General features: G+C 41.5%; 1 protein-coding gene across 3 annotated transcripts in view; it reads left to right on the top strand.

The window, feature by feature from the left end:
- LOC134342973 (cingulin-like) overlaps positions 1-26,515 on the top strand; it is a 133,102-nt gene that overhangs the window by 13,663 nt on the left and 92,924 nt on the right. Inside the window, exon 1 of one of the 3 annotated variants that reach the window (XM_063041724.1) lies at positions 4,114-4,357. The exons of the other annotated variants lie outside the window; for them this stretch is intronic. The gene's annotated coding sequence lies outside the window, so the exon portion shown is untranslated. Of the gene's footprint in view, positions 1-4,113; positions 4,358-26,515 lie in introns of those variants that run through there. 3 annotated transcript variants of the gene reach the window in all.

The raw sequence follows: 26,515 nt of genomic DNA on the forward strand, positions 1-26,515 counted from the left end.
CGCCGCATCTGCTCTCAGGATGAGGCTTTTCATTCCAGGACGAAGGAGATGTCTTCCTTTTTTAAAGAAAAGGCTTCCCTTCCTCCACCATCAACTGTGCTCTCAAACACATCTCTCCCATTTCACGCACATCTGCTGTCACCCCATCCTCACGCCACCCCACTAGGGATAGGTTTCCCCTTGTCCTCACCTACCACCCCACCAGCCTCTGGGTCCAACATATAATTCTCTGTAACCTCCGCCACCTCCAACGGGAACCCATCACCAAGGACATCTTTCCCTCCCCCCCCGCCCTCTGCTTTCCGCAGGGATCGCTCCCTACGCGACTCCCTTGTCCATCCGTCCCCCCCATCCCTTCCCACCAATCTCCCTCCTGGCACTTATCCTTGTAAGCGGAACAAGTGCTACACATGCCCTTACACTTCCTCCCTCATTACCATTCAGGGCCCCAGACTGTCCTTCCAAGTAAGGTGACATTTCACCTGTGAGTCAGCTGGGGTGATATACTGCATCCGGTGCTCCCGGTGCAGGCTTCTATATATTGGCGAGATCTGATGCAGACTGGGAGACCGTTTCGCTGAACACCTATGCTCTGTCCGCCAGAGAAAGCAGGATCTCCCAGTGGCCACTCATTTTAATTCCACGTCCCATTCCCATTCTGAAATGTCCATGCACGGCCTACTCTACTGTCAAGATGAAGACACACTCAGGTTGGAGGAACAACACTTTATACTCCGTCTGGGTAGCCTCCAACCTGATGGCATGAACGTTGACTTCTCTAACTTCTGTTAATGCCCCTCCTCCCCTTCTTACTCCATACCTTATTTATTTATTATTTTTTATTTTTTCCTTTTCTTTCTCTTTTTTTTCCCTCTGTCCCTCTCACTATATCTTTCTCTGGTGCTCCCCTCCCCCTTTCTTTCCCCCTAGGCCTCCTGTCCCATGATCCTCTCCCTTCTCCAGCCTTGTATCCCTTTTGCCAATCAACTTTCCAGCTCTTAGCTCCATCCCTCCCCCTCCTGTCTTCTCTCATTTTGGATCTGCCACTCTCCCTCCTACTTTCAAATCTCTGAATATCTCTTCTTTCAGTTAGCCCTGATGAAGGGTCTCGGCCTGAAATGTCAACTGTACCTCTTCCTGTAGATACTGTACCTCTTCCTGTAGATGCTGCCTGACCTGCTGTGTTCCACCAGCATTTTGTGTGTGTTGCTTGAATTTCCAGCATCTGCAGATTTCCTCGTGTCTGGTGATAATAAACCTGATTCCTTGATGAGTATTTTTAATTTCTTCTGCCTTAGATTTAACTTGTATGTTCTACTGAGGTTGAGTTTTGACAGGATCAGGAAAACTAGGTCTTACAAGGTGAAATGTCATGTGAAATATTAATTACTGCTCTGACTACTCACTTTTTATTTGTGACATGTTTCAAAAACATTTAGACAGGTTCATGAATATGAAAGGTTTTAAGCGATATGAGCCTAAAACAGGCAAATGAGACTAGTTCAAGATGGTTTTGGGCATGGACGAGTGGGGCTGAAGTTTGTTTTTTTGTTGTATAACTTTGTTTCTATGATTTTTAAAAGGTTACTATTAACAGTAACCTTTTAAAATCAGTCATAGATTTATGACTAATACTGTAGGTACATAATGCCAGTGCAGCTATAGATAGTTTTCAAGACAGATCCTTTGACATTGAAGGTGACTCATAAGCAGAAACTACAAATGTTACTCTGATCCCATACTGACGTGAAAGGAGAGGAGATTCAGAAGACCCACAGTCCCAATGTTCTGTACATATTCTGTCTGGGTAGCCTCCAAGCTGATGGTGTGAACAATGTTTTCTTGAACTTCTGGTAATTGCCACCCTCTTCACCATTCCCCATTCCTGTTTCCCATTCTCACCTGATTTCCTTACCTGCTCATCACCTCCTTCTGGTATTCCTCCTCCTCCTCCTCCTCCCCCGCCCCCCTTTCTTCTATCGTCTTCTGTTCTCCTATCAGATTCCCCCTTCACCAGCCCTTTATCCTTTTCACCAAATTTCCAGCTCTTTACTTCATCTTCTCCCTCTCTCCCAGTTTCACATATCACTTGCCACCTTGTGCTACTAACTACCCCCACAACCTTCTTACTTTGACTTCTCCCCCTTCCTTTCCAGACCTGATGAAGGGTCTCAGCCTGAAACATTGACTGTTTACTTCTCTCCATAGATGCTGCCTGACCTAAGTTCCTACACCATTTTGTGCTTTGGGTTTCCAGCATCTGCAGATTTTCTCTTGTTTGTGCATGTCACGTTTTCTGTGATCCATGATCCAACTAAAATACAAATTAAATGCTGTAGGAACTTGGAGTAAAATCAGCTTTTGCAAGTATGCTGGAATGCGATTTGTGTTTTATTGTAGTAACCTAATAAAAGTGAGAAGGTGTTTTAATTTCAAGAAGTAAGTTTTATTCATTTTTTTAATGATTTAGCAAAGGTCAGCATTTGTTGCTCATCCCTAATTATCCTTGAAGATGATCCTTATGTCAGAAATATCATATAAATGTAATTGCAAAGAAAGTATGATGACACCTCTATTTTCTCAGTCTGTGGAGAGTCGATGTGTCATCAAAAGACGACAAACTTCTGTAGGTGTGCGGTGGAAAGTGTATTGACTGGCTGCATTATGGCCTTTTATGGGAACACCAATGATTTTAAGTGGAAAATCCTACAAAAGGTGGTGTATCATATCCATTGATTTACCTGCATATGTTAAGTGCTGCTTGTGATGGATATAGAGTTCTCACGATGACATCATCTTAGCATAAATCAGAAGACTTGATTCATTGGGCAGCTTGATTCATTTCAGAGAGTTCTCCAGCTGCTTTTTGTCTTCAATTAAAACTAAATGATTGCAGCTGGGTTCCTTCCCTTTTATAGGGGTATGCATTCTAATTTGAAGCAGCAGCAGGCAGGAAAGATGAGTGGAGAAGAATGCAGAAGAGATGGCTGGTTTGTGTTTGAAAACTGTTCCCTTGTGATGCCCAACCTGTTTTCAAATGGCCTTTTTGCGCTGTGGCATATTGTAGGCAAGGTAAAGTGCTGTGGAAACAGCCCCACAGCATGGCAATGAAGAAAACAGTTGCATTATTATAAATAAGACACAAATGCTGGAGGAACTCGGCAGGACAGGTCCCATCTATGGAAAGAAATAAACAGTCAAAAACCCTGCAGCAGGATCTTGACCTGAAATGTTGACTCTTTGTTCCTTTCCATAGATGCCGCCTGACCAGCTGAGTTCCTTCAGCATTGTTTGTGTGTTACTTCAATTTCCAGCAACTGCCGAATCTGCCAGATATCCCTGCAAGGGCCAGAAATGCTACATACATGCCCATTTACCTCCTCCTTACCTCAGGGCCCCAAACAGGCCTTCCAGCTGAGGCAACATTTCACCTGCATATTTGTTGGGGTCGTCTATTGTTTCTGGTGCTCTTGATGCAACCTCCTCTACATTGGAGACAGCCTACATAAACTGGGGAGCTGCTTTGTTGAATACCCTGCTCCATCCAATTTAATTCCTATCCCCAGTCCCATTTTGACATGTTGATCCATGCCCTCTCGTGCACCAATGAGGCCACTCTCAGGGTGAAGGAGCAACATCTCAAATTCTGTCGAGGTAGCCTCTAACCTGATAACATGAATATCAATTTCTTTTTCTAGTAATTTCCCCCCCCCCCCCATTCCCCACTCTGACCTCTTAATTCGTCTCCTCACCTGCCTATCACCTCCCTTGGTGCCCCCCCTTCTTCCCTTTCTCCTATGGTCCACTCTCCTCTCCTATCAGATTCCTTCCTCTCCTGCTTTCCTGGCTTCACCACCTAGTTAGTGCACCTTCCCCTCCCCCCACCTTTTTATTCTCGCATCTCCCCACTTTCCAGTCCCGAAGAAGGGTTTCAACTCAAAACATCGACTGTATTAATTTCCATAGATGCCTGACCTGCTGAGTTCCTCCTGCATTTTGTGAGTTTTTTGCTGCAGAAGCTCTTGTGTTGTTATAAGAGTTATTATTTGCATGAATGGGCTACCAAATTGACAGACAAACCCCTGTATTCACTCCTCACAAGCCTTTTAAACCTCAGACCAGTAATATTCACAACCTACTTCGACAGTATTTGTTTTGTTGCTGCTGATGGAATCCAGTCTCCAGAGAAGATGGGAAAGAAAAGCAATGATTTAGGAAGGACGTGCCGATTGTGTGGCCTTGGGGAGCAGTATGCCACTATTATCAAATTTGTGATTAACTCAGTGACCACAGAGGGTACAAAGAGCCTGTCATTGCTGCCTACAGAAGTAGAAAGCAAGAGATTAATCTCCAAGTGGTAAGTTAGTTTGGAATTTCTGCCATGTAATTTTTCAAACAAAAGAATTACTAAGTTTCTGTGAGTTGATAATATTTACTGTGCATTCCGTGCCCATGGTTAACTGTTGTGAAATTAAGTAGTTCGATCATAGAGTCTGCTGAAGGAAAGTACTGAATATGAAACACTTAACCAAAGAATTTGTTATTTGTGCTTCCAGCACAATCACTCTTCAGTGCTTGCATAAACTTGTGTAAGGAACACTTCCAGTTTTGTTCACTGATAATTTTTGTTAATGTTGTCCACTTATTTGCATGAAGTAGCAGACTGGAATTTTGTGCTTAAAAATTACATCAAGATCCAATGTAGATTTGCAGGCAGTGTATAATTTTTGCTGTCCTGCAAGATGCAGCAAAGTCCTAGAGCATCAAAATTACAGAGTTATATGGTACAGCACCCTTTGGCCCATTCATCCATGTCAACCAAGATGCCTACCCAAGCTAGTGCCATTTAGCCCTATCTCTCTAAATCCTTCCTATCCATGTACATGTTACTTCACTTGACCACTTCTGGCAGTCAATCACTCTCAGGTCTCCTCAAAAAAAAAAAAATTTCCCCTCTCAACTTTAAACCCATGCCTTCTGGTTTTTGATCTTACTCGCACCCCTCCCCAACCCCCACAAACACTTAGTGGCAGGGGCAGGATCTGTGACCATCCACCTTGCATATGCCTCTCATGATTTTCATATACCTCCTGTAATGTTACCCCTACACTCTGGGGCGGGGGGCAGGGGGGAGTCTGTCCTTGTAACTTGTTTCTTCAGATCAGCCTCCAAAGCGAGCCTTTGAAAAGGCTAGAATCCATGTAGGCAATATCCTTGTACTCTTTCATCCTGGGTCATATCATCAGAAAGTTAAATTATATTTGTAAGACATGGATTCCATTGCACAAAGCCATGTGAACTATACCTAATCAAAGTTCAAAGTAAAATGTATTATCAAAGTACTTACCAAAGCATAGCAGTGGAAGCTGAGAGCAGTTTCAGACTGCTGCGAGTGCACATCTCGCACAACCTCTCATGGTCCCAGAATAAATTCTGCACAGTCAGAAAAGCTCATCAATGCCTCTCCTTTCTGAGGAGGATGAATAGAGCTGGACAATGCACATCTATACCCGTCTTATTCTACAGATGTACAGTAATATTGTATTTGAATGGACAAGTATACAGAATAAGTTTGATGTAGTGCAGTTAGAGATTGGCAGGATTGATGCTGGGAGAATCACTTAGTCATGGCTGGGAGCTTAACACCTTATATCGAAAGGACAGGGAAGTAGGCAGAGGGAGTGGGATGACTGTTGGTTTAACAAGTAAAATCAGAAGTGATTATAGGCACAGAAGATGTAGAATCCTTGTGGGTACAGTTAAGAAACTGCAAGGGTAAAAAGACCCTAATAAGAGTTTATATACAGACTTCCAAATAGTAGCTAGGGTGTAGGATACAAATTGCAATGAGAGATAGAAAAGGCATGTAAAAAAGGCAATGTTGTGATAGTCATGGGGGATTTCAATATGCAGGTAGACTGGGAAAATCAGGTTCAAGATGGATTATGAGAGGGAATTTATAGAATGCCTAGAAGAATGAGCTATATTTGATTAGGGAGCTTAAGGTAAAGGAACCCTTGGGAAGCAGTGATCATAATATGATAGAATTCACCCTGCAGTTTAAGAAGAAGATAAAGTCAGATGTATCAGTATTACAGTGGAGTTAAAGTGAATTACCAAGGCATGAGAGAGGAGCTGGCTAAAATGATAGCAAAGACAGTAGCAGTGATGAAGGCAGAACAACAATAGTTGGAACTTCTGGGGGCAATTCTGAAGGTGCAGGATAGATGCATCTCGAAGCTGAAGACATATCTAAAGGGAGGATGAAGCAACTGTGGCTGACAAGAAAAGTCAAAGACAGCATAAAAGCAAAAGTACAATATAGCCAAAAAAAATTAGAGAGAAGTTAGAGGATTGGGAAGCTTTTAAAAACCAACAGAAGTCAACTAAAAAGACAAAAGGAGAGAAAAAGATGAAACATGGAGGCAAGCTAGCCAATAATATAAAAGAGGATACCAAAAGTTTTATCAGATCTTTAAAGAGGGGTGAGAGTGGATATTGGACCGCTGGCAAATGATGCTGGAAAAGTTGTAATGGGGGACAAAGAAATGACAGGTGAACTGAATAATTGTTTTGTGTCTGTCTTCACTGTGGAAGATAGTCGCATATGCCAAAAATGCAAGAGTGTAAGTGGCAGAAGTGAGTGTTGTTGCTATTAATAAGGAGAAGGTACTTGGGAAGATGGATAAATCACCTGTACCAGATGGACTACATTCCAGGGTTCTGAAAGAGGTAGCTGAAAAGGTTTTGGAAGCATTAGTAATGATCTTTCAAGAATCACTAGAATCTGGAATGCTTCTGGAGGACTAGAAAATTGCAAATCTTGCTTCACTCTTTGAGAATGGAGGGAGGCAGAAGAAAGGAAATTCTAGGCCAATTATCCTGAATTGGGAAGATGTTGGAGTCAGGGTACTTTCAGGGCACATGACACTTCAGAAATACTTTGGAACAGATGAGGAATTTCTTCAACCAGAGAGTTGTGAATCTGAGGAGTTAATTGCCAGAAACAGCAGTGGAGGCCCAGTCATTGAGTATATTTAAAGTGGAAATTCATAGGTTTTTGATTAGTCAGCATCAAAAGTTACAGGGAGAAGGCAGGAGAATAGGATAGAGAAGGATAATGCATCACCAGTGGAATGGCAGAGCAGACTCGATAGGCTGAATGGTCTAATTCTGCTCCTGTGTCATAGGGTCTATGGTTTAAAGAGCATTTTAACATGGTGCGTCACTGTATAGTACGGAAACTGCACTGCAGCAGACAGGAAGGCTCTACAGCGGATTGTCAAAACTGTCCACACATCACCGGCACTAACCTATCCACCAGCGAGGACATCTATATAGATGGGTACCAGAAAAAGGCAGTAACACCCTGAAGGATCCTGCCCACCCTGCTTGTGGACTGTTTTAGCCTCCTCCCTGATGGGAGCGGGACACACAACATCCATACCACCAGGACCACCAGACTCAAACAGTTATTTTCCCCAAGCAGTAAGGGTGATCAACATCTCCACCCACTAACCCACTCCTCCACATCAGCAACCACCACTATTTTATCATTTCCGGTCAGTCACCTTATGTACAAATACTCCTGTGCCTCTTGTCACTTTATTGACATGCAATAAATTTATGTACAATGTATAAGCTATTTTATGTATTTATGTGTTTTTAAAAAAATATTGTGTTATTTTCTTATTGTGCTACATCGGATCTGGAGTAACAATTATTTCATTCTCCTCTACACTTGTGTACTGGAAATGACATAAAACAATCTTGAAAGTAAATAATCAGTTCTTGGCTTTCCAAAGGTGGGTAACCCCTTTCCCCTAGAATCCCCTTCAACCTTTTCCCACCACTTGATTTTAGATTCAACAGCCTGTCCTTGCAGCCCTCCTTAAAGATGTATGGTAGCATTGTAGTTAACATGCCTGGGATCAGAAGATCAGGATTCAGTTTCCACCGCTGTTCTCCCTGTGACTGTATGGGTTCTTTCGTGTGCTCCAGTTTCCTCCCACATTACAAAAGATGTACTGGTAAGGGTTAGTAAGTTGTGGACATGTTATGTTGGTGCTGGAAGCGTGGCCACACTTTATGGGCTGTCTGCAGCACATCTTCAGACTGTGTTGGTTGTTGAGCAAGCAGTGCATTTCACTCTGTTTTGATGTACATACAGTTGCAAGAAAAAGTTTATGAACTCTTTGCAATTACCTGGTAATCAGAATCAGGTTTATTGTCACCATCATGTGATGTGAAACTTGTTAATTTAGCAGCAGCAGTTCAATGCAATACATAATCTAGCAGAGAGAGAGGAAAAAATAATAAATAAAATAAGATAATAAACAAGTAAATCAATTATGTATATTGAATAGATTAAAAAAAACATGCAAAAACAGAAATACTGTATGTTTTTTAAAAAGTGAGGTAGTGTCCAAAGATTCAAAGTCCATTTCAGAATCGGATGGCAGAGGGGAAAAGCTTGTTCCTGAATTGCTGAGTGTATGCCTTCAGGCTTCTATACAGGTTTCCCCCGCCACCCGAAGGTAGAGCGTTCCTATGAAACGGTTCGTAAGCAGGAATGTTGTAAGGCGAAGAAGCAATTACCATTTATTTATATTGGAAAAATTTGTGAGTGTTCGCAGACCCAAAAATAACCTACCAAATCATGCCAAATAACACATAAAACCTAAAATAGCAGTAACATATAGTAAAAGCAGGAATGATATAAATACACAGTCTATATAAAGTAGAAATACTTCTCTACAATCATTGCTGCACTGTTCTCTGTAGCGAAAATCTCACGCAAGCGCTCTCGGCAAAAACACTCTCCAGTAACCTTTAAGCTATGAAGCTGCCAAATCATACCAAATAACACAAAAATACACAGCCTACATAAAGTAGAAATAATGTATGTACAGTGTAGTATCACTTATGGGAATCGGGAAGACATTGAGCACACTGGTGGTGTGTTAAGCTGAGTCGTCAGAGGTTGGGGGTGCAGTGGTCCCCACCCTCCAGGCTGCAGACCGATACATTGCCGCGAAGCATGCAGGGGTACAGCGGTGGCTGGGACGCACTCAGCACATCTTTAAGAAAAAAGCTGAAATAAACAAGCTAATTAATTAGGTGCCACCCGGCACGTAAATGTCAGCCCAGATCAGAGGCGACACAATCGCCTCTGATCTGGGCTGACAATTACGTTCTGGGCGACACCTAATTAATTAGCTTGTTTATTTTGGCTTTTTTTTCTTAAAGATGTGCTGGGTCCCTCCCAGCTACTGCTGCATTCTCCGCGAATCAGTATCTGTCCGCAGCCGGGGGGGGTTGGGGTGGTGGGACACTGGGGTGTCATCTCATCGTTGTCTGTTTCCAAGAGGGCAGGCAGGTCATCTTCTTCCATGTCTGCCTGCCTCGATGTCGAAGGTCGAGGTTTGTCGTCTGCTGTGGCTGATGTGAAAGGCTTGAAAAATGACAGTATGCTTGACTGCTAGCCTCACGCATTTTTCTATCATACAGTTCTTTGTAAGCACTCAAACCATCTTGCAAATATGCCCTAAACCAACGTACCCTTTCAAAATTAAAGTGGTACTTTATCATTGCAGCGAAAATCTCATGCAGTTGCTTCACGTTCAGTTCCTGGATAACTTCACTTTTGGTCTGTTCGCTACTGCATTCGGTTTCGATTGTTATCCTTTCGTCTTCCAATTGCATCAGCTCTTCATTTATCAGTTCTTGGTCATGGGATGCCAAACCTCTTCAACATCTTCGTCAACTTCCACAAGCCAAACTCACTTTGTCCTTACTTCGTTCACCATGATCGAAATGCTTAATTATGTCCAGTTTTACGCTAAGTGTAACACCCTTATGAGCTCTTTTAGGCTTTTCCGATACTATAGAACTCATCTTGCAAACGGATCTCACAGGCACGTGTTTAAGCAATGCCGGCGAGAATGCAGTTCGGAATTTGGGGGAGAAGCGGCTGCTCGGGGTGTGCGCTGCTTTTTTTCACGCACTGCCTTTTATTGCGCGCTGCCTTTTTTCGTAACAGTGAAAACACCTTCTGTTAGCGAAAACAGGTAACTAATGTAGGTCTTTCGTAACGGTGAGGTTTCGTAAAGTGAACGCTCGAAAAGCAGGGGACACCTGTACCTCCTACCTGATGGTAACAGTGAGAAAAGGGCATGTCCTGGGTGCTGGAGGTCCTTAATAATGGACGCTGCCTTTCTGAGACACTGCTCCCTAAAGATGTCCTGGGGACTTTGTAGGCTAGTACCCAAGATGGAGCTGACTAGAATTACAACCTTCTGCAGCTTCTTTTGGTCCTGTGCAGCAGCCCCTCCATACCAGACAGTGATACAGCCTGTCATTAATGCTCTCCATGGTACAACTATAGAAATTTTTGAGTGTATTTGTTGACATGCGGAATCTCTTCAAACTTCTAATAAAGTATAGCTACTGTCTTGCCTTCTTTATAACAACATTGATATGTTGGGACCAGGTTAGATCCTTGGAGATCTTGACACCCAGGAACTTGCAGCTGCTCACTCTCTCCACTTCTGATCCCTCTGTGAAATTTGGTCTGATTTTCATCTAAGTCACAATAATAGGCAAACACAATCTGCCTAAACTAATAGCACAAATAGTTGTACTTTTCATGTCTTTATTGAACGCATTGTTTAATCATTCACAGTCCAGGCTGGAAAAAGAATGTGAACCCTTGTATTTAATAACTGGTAGAACCTCCACATTTCCTGTAGCTGCTGATCAGACTTGCACAATGACAAGGAGGAATTTTAGACCATTCCTCAAAAACTGTTTCAGTTCATCAATATTTCTGGGATAACTTGAATGAGCAGCCCTCTTTAGATCATGCCACAACATCTCAATTGGGTTAAGGTCAAAACTCTGACTTGGCCATTCCAAAACACAATTTAAAAAAAAACAACATTCTGTTGTTGTTTTACTCTTGTGTTTTGGATCATTGTCTTGTTACGTCATCTAACTTCTATTACGCTTCAGGTGACGGATTGCTACCCTGACATTGTCCTGTAAAATGTCTTAATAAAATTTTGAATTCATTGTTCCTGAGCAATTGCAAGCTGTCCAGGCCCTGAGGCCAAAGAGTAGCCCCAAATCATGATGCTCCTTCCACCATGCTTCACAGTTGTGATGAGTTTTTGGTGTTGGTGTGCAGTGCCATTTTTCCTCCAAACATAATGGTGTGCATTTCTACCAAAAAGTTCAACTTTTGTCTCATCTGTCCACAGAATATTGTCCCAGAAGCATTGTGGAATATCCAGGTGGTCTTTTGCGAACTTGAGACATGCAGCAATGTTTATTTTGGAGAAAGTGATCTCCTCTGTGGTGTCCTTCCATGCATACCATTCTTCACTTGTTTTTTATATATAGTAGACATATGAACAGATACTTTAGCAAGTTCGAGAGATTTCTGCAGGTCTTTTGTTGTAACCCTTGGGGTTTTTTCATCTCCTTCAGCATTGCTCATTGTGCTGTTGGTGTAATCTTTACAGGATGACCACTCCTAGGGAGAGTAGCAACTATACTGAATTTCCTCCATTTGTAGACATTTTCTCTTACTGTGTGGACTGATGAACACTCGGGTCTTTAAAAATGCTTTTGTAGCCTTTTCCAGTTTCCTGAATCTACAATTCTTCTAAGGTCTTCTGAAAGTTGTTTTGATTGAGGCATGGTGGACATAAACAGATCTTTCTTGAGAAGAGCAGGTTCTGTCAGTAACTTGACTTTGTGTGTCTTTTTTGTCTGGCAGGGCACCTCTACAATCCACACCTCTTATCGATTGAAACACCTGACTCCAAATAGCTTTTGTAGAAGGCATTTGCCCAGAGGTTCACATACTTTTTTGAACCTAGACTGTGATTGTTTAAATGGTGTCCTTGGTGTTGATGAGAAGTACAATTGTTTGGGTGTTATTAGTTTAGACAGATTATGTTTGTCTATTACAGTGACTTAAATGAAGATCAGACCACATTTTGAGTAATTAATGTAGAAAACCAGGTAATTGCAAAGGGTTCATAAACTTTTTCTTACAATTGTATGACAAAGCTAATCTTTAATAACATTAATCACCATCCAGTCTTCTGATACCTTGTCCATGGCTAACAATGATACAGTTTACTTCTGTTGGACCCCAGTAATTTCTTCTCTGGCTTCCCACAATGTCCTAGGATATAGTTGGCCAGCCCCCAGGGATTTATCCACCTTTATGCACTTTGAGACTGTCAACACCATTTCTTCTTTAATGTGGATATGTTCCAAGACATCACTATTCTCTAGTCCTGCTGACTATCCATTTCCCTCTATAGATGTGACCTGCTCTACTCAGTTCATCCAGCACTTGTTGCTCCAGATTACAGCATCACTCTTGTCTCCATCACTATTCTCTTCCCTGAATTTGCTACTGTTAAGAAATATTCATTTAAGATCTTGCCCATCTCCCTTGGCTGCACTTATCGACCCATTCTCTCCCTCTTGCTCTTATTGTAGTTATAGAAACAATTAGGTTTCTTCACCCTATTTGCCAAAGCTACCTCATGTTCTCTTTTTGCTCTCCTGACTGGGTACTTTGCTACTTCTAGTTCTCTCTTTCCCAGTAGACCTCAAGGGCCAACTTGCTTTGTTGCTCAAAAATTGATGAGTATCATTGTATGTTGGGACTTAACTAGAAATGGCACTGGCTGCATGGGTCCAAACATGGATAGAGGGTGTTTAGTAATATGTAGTGGATACAAAGATGCAGCCAAAGTGGTAGATCATGTTTTAAATTTATTAATCCCACATTTCTTCTACTTGTGATCAGTGTTGGAAGTGATTCCAGAAGTTCTCACTCTATTGCTCATGACATATGTTAACATATGGATGCTAAGCATGAGTTCCAGACCTAGTGGGAAGATAAAGGATTGGGAAGCTTTTTAACAACTTGCAGAAGGAAACTAAGAAGGTCATTAGGAAGAAAAAGATGAATTATTAAAGGAAACTGGTGACTAGTATCAAAGAAGATACTGAAAGCTTTTTTTTAAGTATATAAAGGGTAAAAGAGAGTCGAGGGTAGATATAGGACGCTGGAGATATTGTGATGAGAGATGCAGAGATAGCAGAGGAACTGTGTGTATTTTGTATTGGTCTTCACAGTGGAAGATGTCTGCAGTATACAGGACATTTAAGAGTGTCAGGGAAGTGAAGTTTGTGCAGTGAAAATTACGACTGAGAAGGTGCTCAGGAAGCTTAATGGTCTGAGGGTGGATAAATCTGGACCTGATGAAATGCACCCTCAGGTTCTGAAGGAAGTAGAGAGATTGCGGAGGCATTAACGATGATCTTTCAAGAATCGATAGATTCTGGCATTGTATCGGATGACTGGAAAATTGCAAATATTACTCCACTATTTAAGAAGGGTGGGAGGCAGCAGAAAGGAAACTATAGACCTGTTAGCCTGACATCAGTGGTTGGGAAGTTGTTGGAAACAATTGTTAGGGATGAGATTATGGAGTACCTGGAGGTACATGACAAGATAGGCCAAAGCCAGCATGGTTTCCTGAAAGGAAAATCCTGCCTGACAAACCTACTGCAATTCTTTGAGGAAATTACAAGCGGGGCAGACAAAGGAGATGCAGTAGACGTGTAGTTGGATTTTCAGAAGGCCTTTGACAAGGTGCTGCGCATGAGGCTGCTTAGATAAGAGCCCATGGAATTACAGGGGAGTCACTAGCATGGGTGGAGCATTGGCTGATTGGCAGAAAACAGAGAGTGGGAATAACGAGATCTATTCTGGCTGGCTGCCGGTTACCAGTGGAGTTCCACAGGGGTCGGCGTTGGGACCACTGCTTTTTACGATGTATGTCAATGATTTGGACTATGGGATTAATGGATTTGTGGCTAAATTTGCCGATGATACAAAGATAGGTGGAGGGAACGGGTAGTGTTGAGGAAACAGTCTGCAGAGAGACTTAGATAGTTTAGAGGAATGGGAAAAGAAGTGGCAAATGAAATAGTGTTGGAAAGTGTGTGGTCATGCACTTTGGAAGAAGTAAACAGGCAGACTATTATTTAGATGGGAAGAGAATTCAAAATGCAGAGATGTAAAATGACTTGGGGAATCCTTGCGCAAGATATCCTGAAGGTTAACCTCCAGGTTGAGTTGGTGGTGAAGAAGGTGAATGCAATGTTGGCATTCATTTCTAGAGGTATAGAATATAAGAGCAGGGATGTGATGTTGAGGCTCTATAAGGTACTCATGAGATCACACTTGGAGCATTGTGTGCAGTTTTGGGTTCCTTATTTTAGAAAGGATATACTGACATTGGAGAGGGTTCAGAGAAGATTCACGAGAATGATTCCAGGAATGAAAGGGTTACAGTATGAGGAATGTCTGGCAGCTCTTAGGCTGTATTCCCTGGAGCTCAGGAGAATGGGGAGGGGGAATGTCATAGAAACATTCTGAATGTTAAAAGGCCTGAACAGATTAGATATGGCAAAGTTATCTCCTATGGTAGGGGATTCTAGGACAACAGGGCACGACTTCAGGATTGAAGGACGTCCATTTAGACCTGAGATGCGGAGAAATTACTTTAGTCTTAGGGTGGTAAATCTGTGGAATTGTTGCCACGAGTGACTGTGGAGGCCAAGTCATTGGGTGCATTTAAGGCAGAGATAGATTCTTGTTTAGCCAGGGCATCAAAGGGTATGGAGAGAAGGCAGGGGAGTGGGGATGACTGGAAGAATTGGATCAGCCCATGATTGAATAGTGGAGAAGACTCGATGGGCCAAATGGCCTACCTCTGCTCCTATATCTTATGGCCTTATGGTTTTATCCATTCTGTCTATGCCTCACATCATTCCATACTCTGCAGGAAAACATTGCCAAATTTTATAGCCTTGCTTTCATCCTTAATTTATTTATATTATTCCACTTACAATTTGACTATAGTAATCAATTCCAGTTCAAACAGTAGTCTGGCACTTTTCTGCTTTGTTTGGGAAGACTAGTGTGTGTTACATTTATTGATATTTAGTCAAGTGTGTTTTGGAACAAAATGGTGTCTTATTATGGCATTTCATGGCAGTGTGTGATTCTGAAGATGGGTGATAACATACTTTTCTGAGTAGGTCTTAGAGAGTAGGGGTTGGAGTCATTCATGCTGTGATGTCTGTTACCTTTTTGAAAATTTCCACTTCTGTCTTCATACTAAAATACTCATCTAGTTCTGTATGCTACTTGCTAATCATGCCATAAAGCTTTTTTGTAAACTCCATTGTATTTATTGTAAATGCCTGTAAGAAGATGAATGTAATGGTAGTATAACATGATATATACTTCGATAATAAATTTCACTTTGATTTTGATTATTTTGGATTGGGACTGTTGAATAATAGTCACTATATGAGCATGAACCATTACAATTCAAAAGTAGTGCAATGATGCGTCTAATCATGGGGAGATTAGAAACCATAGAAAAACTACAGCACAGAAACAGGCTTTTTGGCCCTTCTTGGCTGTGCCGAACCATTTTCTGCCTAGTCCCACTGACCTGCACACGGACCATATCCCTCCATACACCTCCCATCCATGTATCTGTCCAATTTATTCTTAAATGTTAAAAAAGAACCCGCATTTACCACCTCGTCTGGCAGCTCATTCCATACTCCCACCACTCTCTGTGTGAAGAAGCCCCCCCTAATGTTCCCTTTAAACTTTTCCCCCCTCACCCTTAACCCATGTCCTCTGGTTTTTTTTCTCCCCTTGCCTCAGTGGAAAAAGCCTACTTGCATTCACTCTATCTATACCCATCATAATTTTATATACCTCTATCAAATCTCCCCTCATTCTTCTACGCTCCAGGGAATAATAAGAAAAGGGTGTGTGCCCTGGGTACTCAGGGACGTTAATAATGGGCGCTGCCTTTCTGAGACGCTGCGCCTTGAAGATGTTCTGGGTACTTTGTAAGCTAGTACCCAGGATGGAACTGACTAAATTTATGACCCTCTGCAGCTTCTTTCTGTCCTGTGCATTGGGCCCCGCTGCCCCCCAATACCAGACAGTGAAGCAGCCTGTCAGAATGCTACATCGATAGTTTTTTGAATGTTTTTGTTGGGCATTCAGTTTGGACTTTGCATGATGGTGCTAACTGCTGTTAGAGAGGGTGTAGAATGATTATTCAATTGAGGCAATGAATATCAATTCAAAGGGAATAAATATTTAAAAAGGAGAGGTTTCTATATTTAAAAAGTGGGAATATGGGAAAGAGGAGGCAGATCCATTTTGAGCAGAGAGATGGATAATGATGGTAAACACAGAGACCAACATGCAGTTCATTTTTCAGCTGTATGTTTCACCCAATCCTGTACTCTCATAAACCCTAAAAGTTTTGTTTCCTCCTCTTCAGGTATTTACCCCGTGTCCTTTTTCGAGTTAATGTGCTTCTGACATTGAAGCTTTGGACACTACCTCACTTTTAATACACAGTATTTCTGTTTTTGCACATTTTTAAAAATCTGTTCAATATATGTAATTGATTTACTTGTTTATTGTTATTATTTTTTCTCTCTCCTAGATTGTGTTACATTGAACTGCTGCTAAGTTAACAAATTTCAGGTCACATGCCAGTGATAATAAATCTGATTCTGATTCTTTTGCTCTTGAGGTATAATTTGTAATACCTCTGTAAATATTGAACATTTTGGGAAGTTATGTTACTGGTGCAGATAATGTTGGGGGGAGTATTGAGTGTTATTAATGTCCATCCATCAGATATGTAATCCATTGGGATTAATAATAAACAGCAAAGTATTAATTTTATGGGTTCTTGGATACAAACAGAGAAAACACCACTGAGCAGTTTCCAACAAATTAAGATGGTAAGTTCATAGATTCTTATTGCTTTTTATAGCTTCTATCTTATTTCTCTCTGCAGTTTTTGGTTTATGCAGGCACACTCATTTAGTACATTTTTATGCTCAGCTAGTTTCAGATTTTGGTAAGCCAGCATCATAAATGATTCTTTGGTACTCCCACTGAAAACTGGGGGCGGAGGTGAATCTGAATGATGTGATTACCTAAGCCTGTATGTGACACTTTGTAGTACTCTGTTCCAGAGCACTTTCATCATGGCTTTCAAATCAAGTAATCTCCCTGTTGTCTTGCAGGATGGTGCATGATAGAAAACTCTTTCGTGAGCAAGTCTTTTGCTGAGGATTATTTGTTTCTATTTCTACTAAACTGGGGTTTGAGGTGGTTGACAATGCCCATTCAAAAAATCTAAATCTTCAGGTGGGACAAAAGCTGCCCGATGGGGATTTCACCTGGTTGCCTAATAGCTTAGTATGATAACTGCTGGAAACTGCAGGGAGTTCTGGACACACATCAGTGCGTCACAGAATCAAGAAACCAGTCTTCTTTCCGTGGACTCTTGTTTATACGTACTTCTCGTTGCCTCAGCAAAACAGTAAATGTAATTAAAAACCCCTCCCAACTCAGGCATTCTCTCTTTTGCCCTATTCCATTGAGCAGAAGATACAAAACCTGAAAACATGTACCACCAGGCTCAAGGACAGCTTCTAACCTGCTAGTTATGAGACCACAAGGCGGTTCCCTAGTTTGGTTAAAATAGACTCTCAGTCTCACAGTCTACCTCGTTATGATGTTGCCCCGTACTGTTTACCTGCACTGCACTTTCTCCGTAACTGTTGCACTTTATTCTGCATTCTGCCTCAATGCACCACATAATGATTTGATCTGTATGAACAGTATGCGAGCAAAACTTTTCACTGTATCTAGACACATGTGACAGTAATACATCAGTTCCAATTGTACTAGCCAGCTGGTGGTATAATGGCATTAACACCGGACTTGGAGGCAAATGGTCCTGGATTCGAATCTGATTGGCTTCTTGCACGCTTTACATGTGTGCTTGGTTGAGTGTCAAACTAGCAACTTGGCCTCCTTTTTAAAAAAAAACAAATAACCGTTAGAGAAATGGCAAGGTTGCTGCCTGATGCACCACAAGGAACAACAACAATTGTAATTCTGCCTTGTGTGCAGTTCAATTTTTAATGGTTCTGGGCCATGTGATCCTGCAAGGTGATGAAGATGTTGCATAATTCCTTAAGGATTCCTGTAACTTTTCCCTTCCTTTTGGATTTGCCATTCAGTGTATTCGTTTTCAGCAATATGGTCCACTTATCAGAGGTGGCTAAGAAAATTTAGAGTATGATGGCCTGGGAGGATTTTGCTGAGATTGAGTGATTGGAATTGCATCGATAGGTGCTCTGTGAGGGTATGATCACTGTTTCTCAATGATTCTGGTTTTGAGGTCTTTTCTGCTCAGATAGTCGATTCTGTTATTGCACAGGAGATGGTAGTGACATTCGTCATTCCTTAGAAGAGAAACAAAATGATAGATTATGCATGCTTATAGCATCTTGTTAATGGTCTTGATTGTCAGGATATTGTTGTGGGGTAGGTTGGGAAAGGTAGAGCAATACCACATTGAGCTTTGGGGAGTAAATGAAAGGCATGCATGATTAAGGGTTATTTTTTAAAAAGGCAGGAAATTGCAAGGAAGCATAGGAACTTTGCTATTTAACTTCAGATGCTTTTTGAAATAATTTAAGAGATTCTGAAGAGTTTTCTTAAAAACCATGGAACAAGTTACTTGGGGATGGTGGTGGGCTTTATAACTTTTTGTTATACAAACAATTTAATTTGTTGTTACCATTTCTAATAATTGATGCAGTGAAAAATGCTAATTAATTCGTGGAACTGAGCCCAATCTAGGCGTGTGTGATAACGTGCAGCTGTGGCTCTTTTTTGCATAGCTGTGCTGACTTAGAAGGGATGTTCCACTGTCTCTCTGGAGACTCTTATCTATGCCATTTTGAGAAGTTAGATAGTGAACTATACTGCATTCCAGATGCAATCACATGTGGACCAAAGTCTAAATCAAGGGCACTACTGTCGTCCATTTGGACAAGAGGTACCTTTTTAACTTTTAAAATCCTTTTCATCAAAAAGGGGACACTTATGGGTATAATCTCTTTACAGATGTTTGGCTAAAGTTTTAGAATGTATAGTTCCATGAGAACAGAATAATGATTTGATATGAGATGTTACTCACCAATCTCACCCCTCACCCCACCTCTAATCTCCTGTAGAGGTGTTGATTGGTTTCATGGGACTTGTTCTAAAAGTCTTTGCAGTGATAAAAGAATACTTTTAAGTGCTGTTCAGTTTGAGAATCTTGAATGTGTACATACTGGTTATTTGATTATGGGAATTGGTAAGCAGAAAAAACAATCTGTCTTTATACGATGCCCATATGCTAGTCTTCCAGTAGGAGATTATGGTATAATATTCAGGACAATATAATACTGCGTGATATAACGTTAGGACAAGAACTGTTAGGATGGGAAAAATCTGTGAAACTACTGAACTCCTTGCCACCACCCAGGTCTTATCATATATGAAGTGTTATACTGTTTACTTTTTAACTTGTATATGTACTTTATTATTAATTTATTTGTGACAATGTTACTTAGTGTTATGTGTGAGCTATATATACTGTGTTGTGCACTTTGGTCCAGAAGAATGTTGTTTCTTTTGATGGTACACGTGATTACAGTTGATTGACAATAAGTTGAACTTGAAATGGGATTCCTTATCATTTTCTGCTGTCCCAATGTAGCATTTATTGTAGGTAACTTTGCTGCCTTGGTTGAGAGCACATTAAGAATAGCGTTTTGGTTTCGATCTTGTGCTAGCATATTTGTCATATGTTTACACTTACTGTCACTTATACTGTCAGTAATTTCCCATGTCACAAAACTGACTAAACTTTAAAAAATGACTCTGAATGCTTTGGGCCACGCTGAAGTAGGGAAAAGTGCTATAAAATGAAGTTGCATGCATACTTTTAAACTAACAGTATTACATGTTTTGAATTATCTTCTGTCTTTGATACTTTTTTGAGTCGTCTATAAACACTGTTGTCAAATGCAGCTGTAGCAAGTTTTAAGTTCCAAGAACAGAAAATGTGTAAACCTGATAAGGTTGCTGACCTTGTTCATTGTAGTTTTGTCAACTTTCTAGGCAAACAAAGATATGCCAGTAAGGAGGAAAGATCCTAAAGAAGGGATGGACCAACTGTAGCTAATCAAGATAAAGGAGGGTATTGGTTTGAAAAAGAAAATATCTAAAGGGCCAAAAAGAGTATAGTACATACTGTTTATTACAAAATACTATAAATTGCACAATGCACATTTAGACAAAGACGTATCAAAGGTTTTTACTCATGTATGTGAAGGATGTAAGTAATAAAGTCGATTCCATTCAATTCAAATCTGGTGATTGATCCAAACACTGGGATAAACTCAAAATACAACAAGAGATTGTTTTAAAAGAGAGAAATTAAACTGAGGATAAACTGGAGGGAAAATTAAATGCAGATAATAACAGAGAAATATAAATGTAGACAATAACAGTTTCAAAAAGGAAAAGTGTATGTAAACCCTTTTGAGAATGGGGAAACATTATTTTCCCAAAGAACTGTGAGGTAAACAGATATTGTATCAGTCATAATAGTAGAAGATATGACGAGCATCCTATTAATACTGAATCATTCTGGGGAGAATGAGAAAATCTGCAGATGCTGGAAATCTGCGCTACACACACAAAATCCTGGAGGAACTCAGCAGGCCAGGCAGCATCTAGGAAAAAGAGTAAAGTCAATGTTTCGAGCTGGAACCCTTTGGCAGGACTGGAGAAAAAAAGCTGAGGAGTAGATTTAAAGGTTGGGGAGGGGGGAGAGAGAAACACAATGTGATAGGTGAAACCTGAAAGGGGAGGGGATGAAGTAAAGAGCTGGGAAGTAAATTGGTAAAAGAGACAGAAGGCCATGGAAGAAAGAAGAGGTGGAGAGGAGCACCAGAGGGAGGTGATGGGTGGGCAAGGAAAGTGAGAGAGGGAAAAGGGGATGGGAAATGATGAAGGGGGGGGGCATTACCGGAAGTTTGAGAGATCAATGTTCATGGTTGGAGGCTACCGAAACGGAATATAAGATGTTGTTCCTCCAACCTAAATGTGGCCTCATTATGACAGTGGAGCAGGCAATGGATCGACATATTGGAATTGGGAAGTGGAATTAAAATGGATAGCCACTGGGAGATCCTGCTTTTTCAGATGGATGAAGGTAGGTGCTCGGTGAAGCGGTCTCCCAATCTACGTCGGGTCTCACTGATATAGAGGAGGCCACACCAGGAGCACCGGACACAATAAATGACCCCAACAAATTCTCAGGTAAACTGTTACCTCACCTGGAAGGACTGTTTAGGGACCTGAATGGTAGTGAAGGAGGAGGTGTAGGAGCAGGTGTAGCACTTGTTCCGCTTGCAATGATAAGTGCCGGGAGGGAGATCAGTGAGGAGGGACGAATAGACAAGGGAGTCACATAGGGAGTGATCCCTGCGGAAAGCAGGAAGTGAAGGGGGGGGGTTGGAGGAAAAGATGTGCTTGTTGGTGGGATTCCATTGGAGATGGCAGAAGTTTTAGAGAATTATGTGCTGGATGTGGAGACATGGGACAGTAGGTGAGGACAAGAGGAACCAATTGTTGCTAGAGTGGTGGGAGCACTGGGTAAGAGCAGACGAGCTTGAATTGGTTGAGAGCAGTGTTGGTGGAAGAAGGGAAGCCCCTTTCTTTGAAAAAGGAGGCCATCTCCTTTGTTCTAGAATGAAAAGCTTCATCTTGGGAGCAGATGCAGCGGAGACGGTGGAATTGAGAGAAGGGGATGGTGTTTTTATGAGTAACAGGGTGGGAAGAGGTATTGTCCAGGTAGCTATGAGAGTCCATGGGTCTATAATAGACATCACTGGATAAGCTGTCTCTGGAGATAGAGATGATGAGATTGAGAAAGGGGAGGAAGGTGTCAGAAATGGACCAGGTGAATTTGAGGGCAGGGTGGAAGATGGAGGCAAAGTGGATGAAGTTGATGAGTTTAGAGTGAGGATGTTCCGCTAGCAGAGGAGAGTGGTGGTGGAGGGGAACTTGTTAGGTCTGGTGTCCAGAAAAAAGCGCACAGCTTTGAGGCCTTCCTGGTGGGAGATGGAGATGTAGAGAGAGTGGACATCCATAGTAAAAATGATGGGGACCAGGGAACCTGAAATAATTGAAAAGATCCAGAGCATGTGAAGTGTCACAGATGTAGATAGGAAGGGACTGAACTAAGGGGGATAAAACAGAGTCGAGGTATGCAGATACGAGTACAGTGGGGCAGCAACAAGCTGAAACAATGGGTCTACCTGGACAAGCGGGTTGTCACTGATGTATTTTCAGGCCTGAAGGCTTTCATCCTAGGGCCCAATAGGAAGTGATTAGTGAGTTATAAGATGCAGTCTTACAGAAGACCTTGGGTTGTGGAGAAATACTGAACAATTGGGGTACCGCAAGGCTCAGTGGTGGGACCCGAGTTGTTTACAATATATATTAATGACTTGGATGAGGGAATTAAATGCAGCATCTCCAAGTTTGCGGATGACACGAAGCTGGGCGGCAGTGTTAGCTGTGAGGAGGATGCTAAGAGGATGCAGGGTGACTTGGATAGGTTGGGTGAGTGGGCAAATTCATGGCAGATGCAATTTAATGTGGATAAATGAGAGGTTATCCACTTTGGTGGCAAAAACAGGAAAACAGATTATTATCTGAATGGTGGCTGATCAGGAAAAGGGGAGGTGCAACGAGACCTGGGTGTCATACACCAGTCATTGAAAGTGGGCATGCAGGTACAGCAGGCAGTGAAAAAGGCAAATGGTATGCTGGCATTTATAGCAAGAGGATTCGAGTACAGGAGCAGGGAGGTACTACTGCAGTTGTACAAGGCCTTGGTGAGACCACACCTGGAGTATTGTGTGCAGTTTTGGTACCCTAATCTGAGGAAAGACATCCTTGCCATAGAGGGAGTACAAAGAAGGTTCACCAGATTGATTCCTGGGATGGCAGGACTTTCATATGATGAAAGACTGGATGAACTAGGCTTATACTCGTTGGAATTCAGAAGATTGAGGGGGGATCTTATTGAAACGTATAAAATCCTAAAGGAATTGGACAGGCTAGATGCAGGAAGATTATTCCTGGTGTTGGGGAAGTCCAGAACGAGGGGTCACAGTTTGAGGATAAAGGGGAAGCCTTTTAGGACCGAGATGAGGAAAAACTTCTTCACACAGAGAGTGGTGAATCTGTGGAATTCTCTGCCACAGGAAACAGTTGAGGCCAGTTCATTGGCTATATTTAAGAGGGAGTTAGATATGGCCCTTGTGGCTAAAGGGATCGGGGGTATGGAGGGAAGGCTGGTACAGGGTTCTGAGTTGGATGATCAGCCATGATCATACTGAATGGCCGTGCAGGCTCGAAGGGCCGAATGGCCTACTCCTGCACTTATTTTCTATGTTTCTATGATTAGAAAACTGGTTGTGTCATGCCCCCATTCAAAAAGGAAGGGGTGCATAAAGCAAATAAATATAGACTAATAAATCTAAAGTCACTTGGATCACATTTCTTCCCCCTTCTGATGTTTGTTTGGTGTGAACAACTGAACCTATTGACCATGTCTGCAGGCTTTTATGCAATGAGTTGCTGCCACGTGATTGACTGATTAGATATTTACATTAACTAGCAGCTGTACCTAATAAAGTGGTCACTGAGTGTATTTGAACTTAGCAATGGTGCTTTATGAGATGCCTCACAAAAGTGTTACATTGTAAGAGTGAATATTATTGGAGGTAATAGTGGGATTTGAATTCTTGGGCATGAATACAAACTTGCATGCAGATATGGAAGATAATGGGGAAATATAATATGCAACAGTAGAAGATATAATATTTGTCTATTCCATCATCTAAAAATTGATATACAGCACCAAACCCTGCAGAACACCCCTAGTCACTGGTAACCAACCAGAAAATGATCCTTTTCCAACTTGCTGCCTCTTACCAATCAGCCAATGCTCTAATCTTGCCAGTAACTTTCCTATAATGCTACGAGCTCTTAATTTGGTGAGCAGCCCATGTGTGGCACCTTGTCAAAGGCCTTCTGAAAGTCCAAATATACAACATTCACAGCATCCCCGTTATCTATCCTACTTGTAATCTCCTCAAATAATTCCAACAGGGGTTTATCAGGCAAGATTTTTCCTCAAGGAAATCATGCCGGCTTTGTCCTAGGGTTCAGTATTCCTGTGGAACCAAATCCCAGTAAGAGCTAGGTCATTTGGAAAGCAAAAAAAGGGCAGATGTCACCACTGGAATATATATTGCATGTTTTATGTCTCCTCCAGGTTGGTTCAGGTGATCTCTCCTGGATAATATGTTTTAGATTTGTACAGAGGATTGCTATACTTTTTAATTGTATTTAGAGATTTTATTTTGTGTTGTAGTTGATTTAGCAGGAGATTTGCATCATGCATCTTATAATGATGTAAGTTTCCCCTTGTCACCCTGGGGAGTTGAACTTAGGAAGTGGCACTGATGTTGGTTTAATTTACTGGCTTTGATCATAAACTTTACAGTTTTAAAAAGAAAATTGCTCTTTTAGTAGTTATTCAAATCAAATATCCTGTATAGTGAAAAATGGAAGTTTTTCCTAGTTTGTCTGATGCAAGTTCTCAGTTCTGCATTTTTAAAGTAGTAGCATTATCTATAATAAATACAAATAATTACCATTTTTTGTTTTCCTTTGAAGAGAGATAGTTAAATTACAGACAATAATTTGTTTAGAGATTAATGGCAGCACTTGAACTTCATACAAGTTTTCCAAATAGCTTGTGCACATGTATAGTATTTTTGTGAGGAGACACAGTACTCTGCAAAAGTCCTAGGCACATATATACAGTGCCTATAAAAAGTATTCACCCCCTTGGAAGTTTTCATGTTTTGTTTTAAACATTGAATCACAGTGCATTTAATTTGGCTTGTTTGACACTGATGAACAGAAAAAGACTTTTGTGTCAAGGTGAAGACCGATCTCTACAAAGTGATCTAAATTAATTACAAATATAAAACAGAAAATGATTGCGTAAGTATTCACCCCCTTTTAATATGGTATACCAAATCATCGCTGGTTTCAGAAGTCACATAATTAGTTAAATGGAGATCTGTTTTTTGGAGACCTGTGTGCAGTCAAGGTGTTTCAATTAATTGTAGTAAAAGCACCTGTATCTGGAAGGTCCAACTGCTGGTGAGCTAGTATCCTGGCAGCAACTATACCATAAAGACAAAATAACACTCCAAGCAACTTTGCAAAAAGGTTATTGAAAAGCACAAGTCAGGAGAAGGATGCAAGAACATTTCCAAGTCACTGAATATCCCTTAGAGTATAGTTAAGTCAATCATCAAGAAATGGAAAGAATATGGCTGATCTGTAAATCTGCCTAGAGCAGGCCGTCCTCAAAAACTGAGTGACCGTGCAAGAAGGGGACTAGTGAGGGAGGCCACCGAGAGACCTATGACAACTCTGGGGGAGTTACAAGCTTCAGTGGCTGAGATGGGAGAGTCTGCGCATACAACAACTGTTACCTGGGTGCTTCACCAGTCACAGCTTTATGGGAGAGTGGCAAAGAGAAAGCCACTGTTGGGGGTAAAAAAAAAACTCACATGAAATCTGAGCTGGAGTTTGCCAGAAGGCATGTGGGAGACTTTCAAGTCAGTTGAAGAAGGCCCTATGGTCCGATGAACCCAAAATTGAGCTGCTTGGCCATCAGATTAAACACCATGGTTGACTTTTTTGACACTGATCAACAGAAAAAGACTGGTGGAGGGGCAGGTAGTATTAAGGAAATGGATAGGATGCAGAAGGACTTGGATTAGGAGAATGGGCAAGGAAGTGGCAAATGAAATACAAAGTTGGAAAATGCATGGTCATGCACTTAGATTAGAAAGTAATGTGCAGGCTTTTTTCTAAATGGGGAGAAAATCCAAAAATCTGAGATGCAAAGGGACTTGGGAGTCCTTGTACAGTACACCCTAAAGGTTAACTTGCAGGTTGAGTCAGTAGTGAGGAAGGCAAATGCAGTGTTAGCATTCATTTCAAGAGGTCTTGAATACAAGAGCAGGGATGTGGTGCTGAGGCTTTATAAGGCATTGGTGAGGCTGCACCCTCAGTAGTGTGAACAGCTATGGGTTCCTTGTCTAAGAAAAGATGTGCTGGCATTGGAGAGGGTCCAGAGGCAGTTCACAAGTATGATTTCAGGAATGAGAGAGTCATCATATGAGGAACATTTGACTCTGGGTCTATACTCACTGGAAGTTAGAAGGTTGGGGGGGGGATCTCATTAAAAACTTTAACATGTTGAAAAGCCTAGACAGAGTAGATGTGAAAAGGATGTTTCCCATGGTGGCGCAGCCTCAGGAGAGAGGGGCACCCATTTAGAACAGAGTTGTGGAGAAATCTCTTTAGCCAGAGGGTGGTGAATTTGTGAAATTTGTTACCACAGGCAGCTGT

The sequence above is a fragment of the Mobula hypostoma genome, chromosome 2, assembly GCF_963921235.1.
Source record: "Mobula hypostoma chromosome 2, sMobHyp1.1, whole genome shotgun sequence".
Lineage (NCBI taxonomy): Eukaryota > Metazoa > Chordata > Chondrichthyes > Myliobatiformes > Myliobatidae > Mobula > Mobula hypostoma.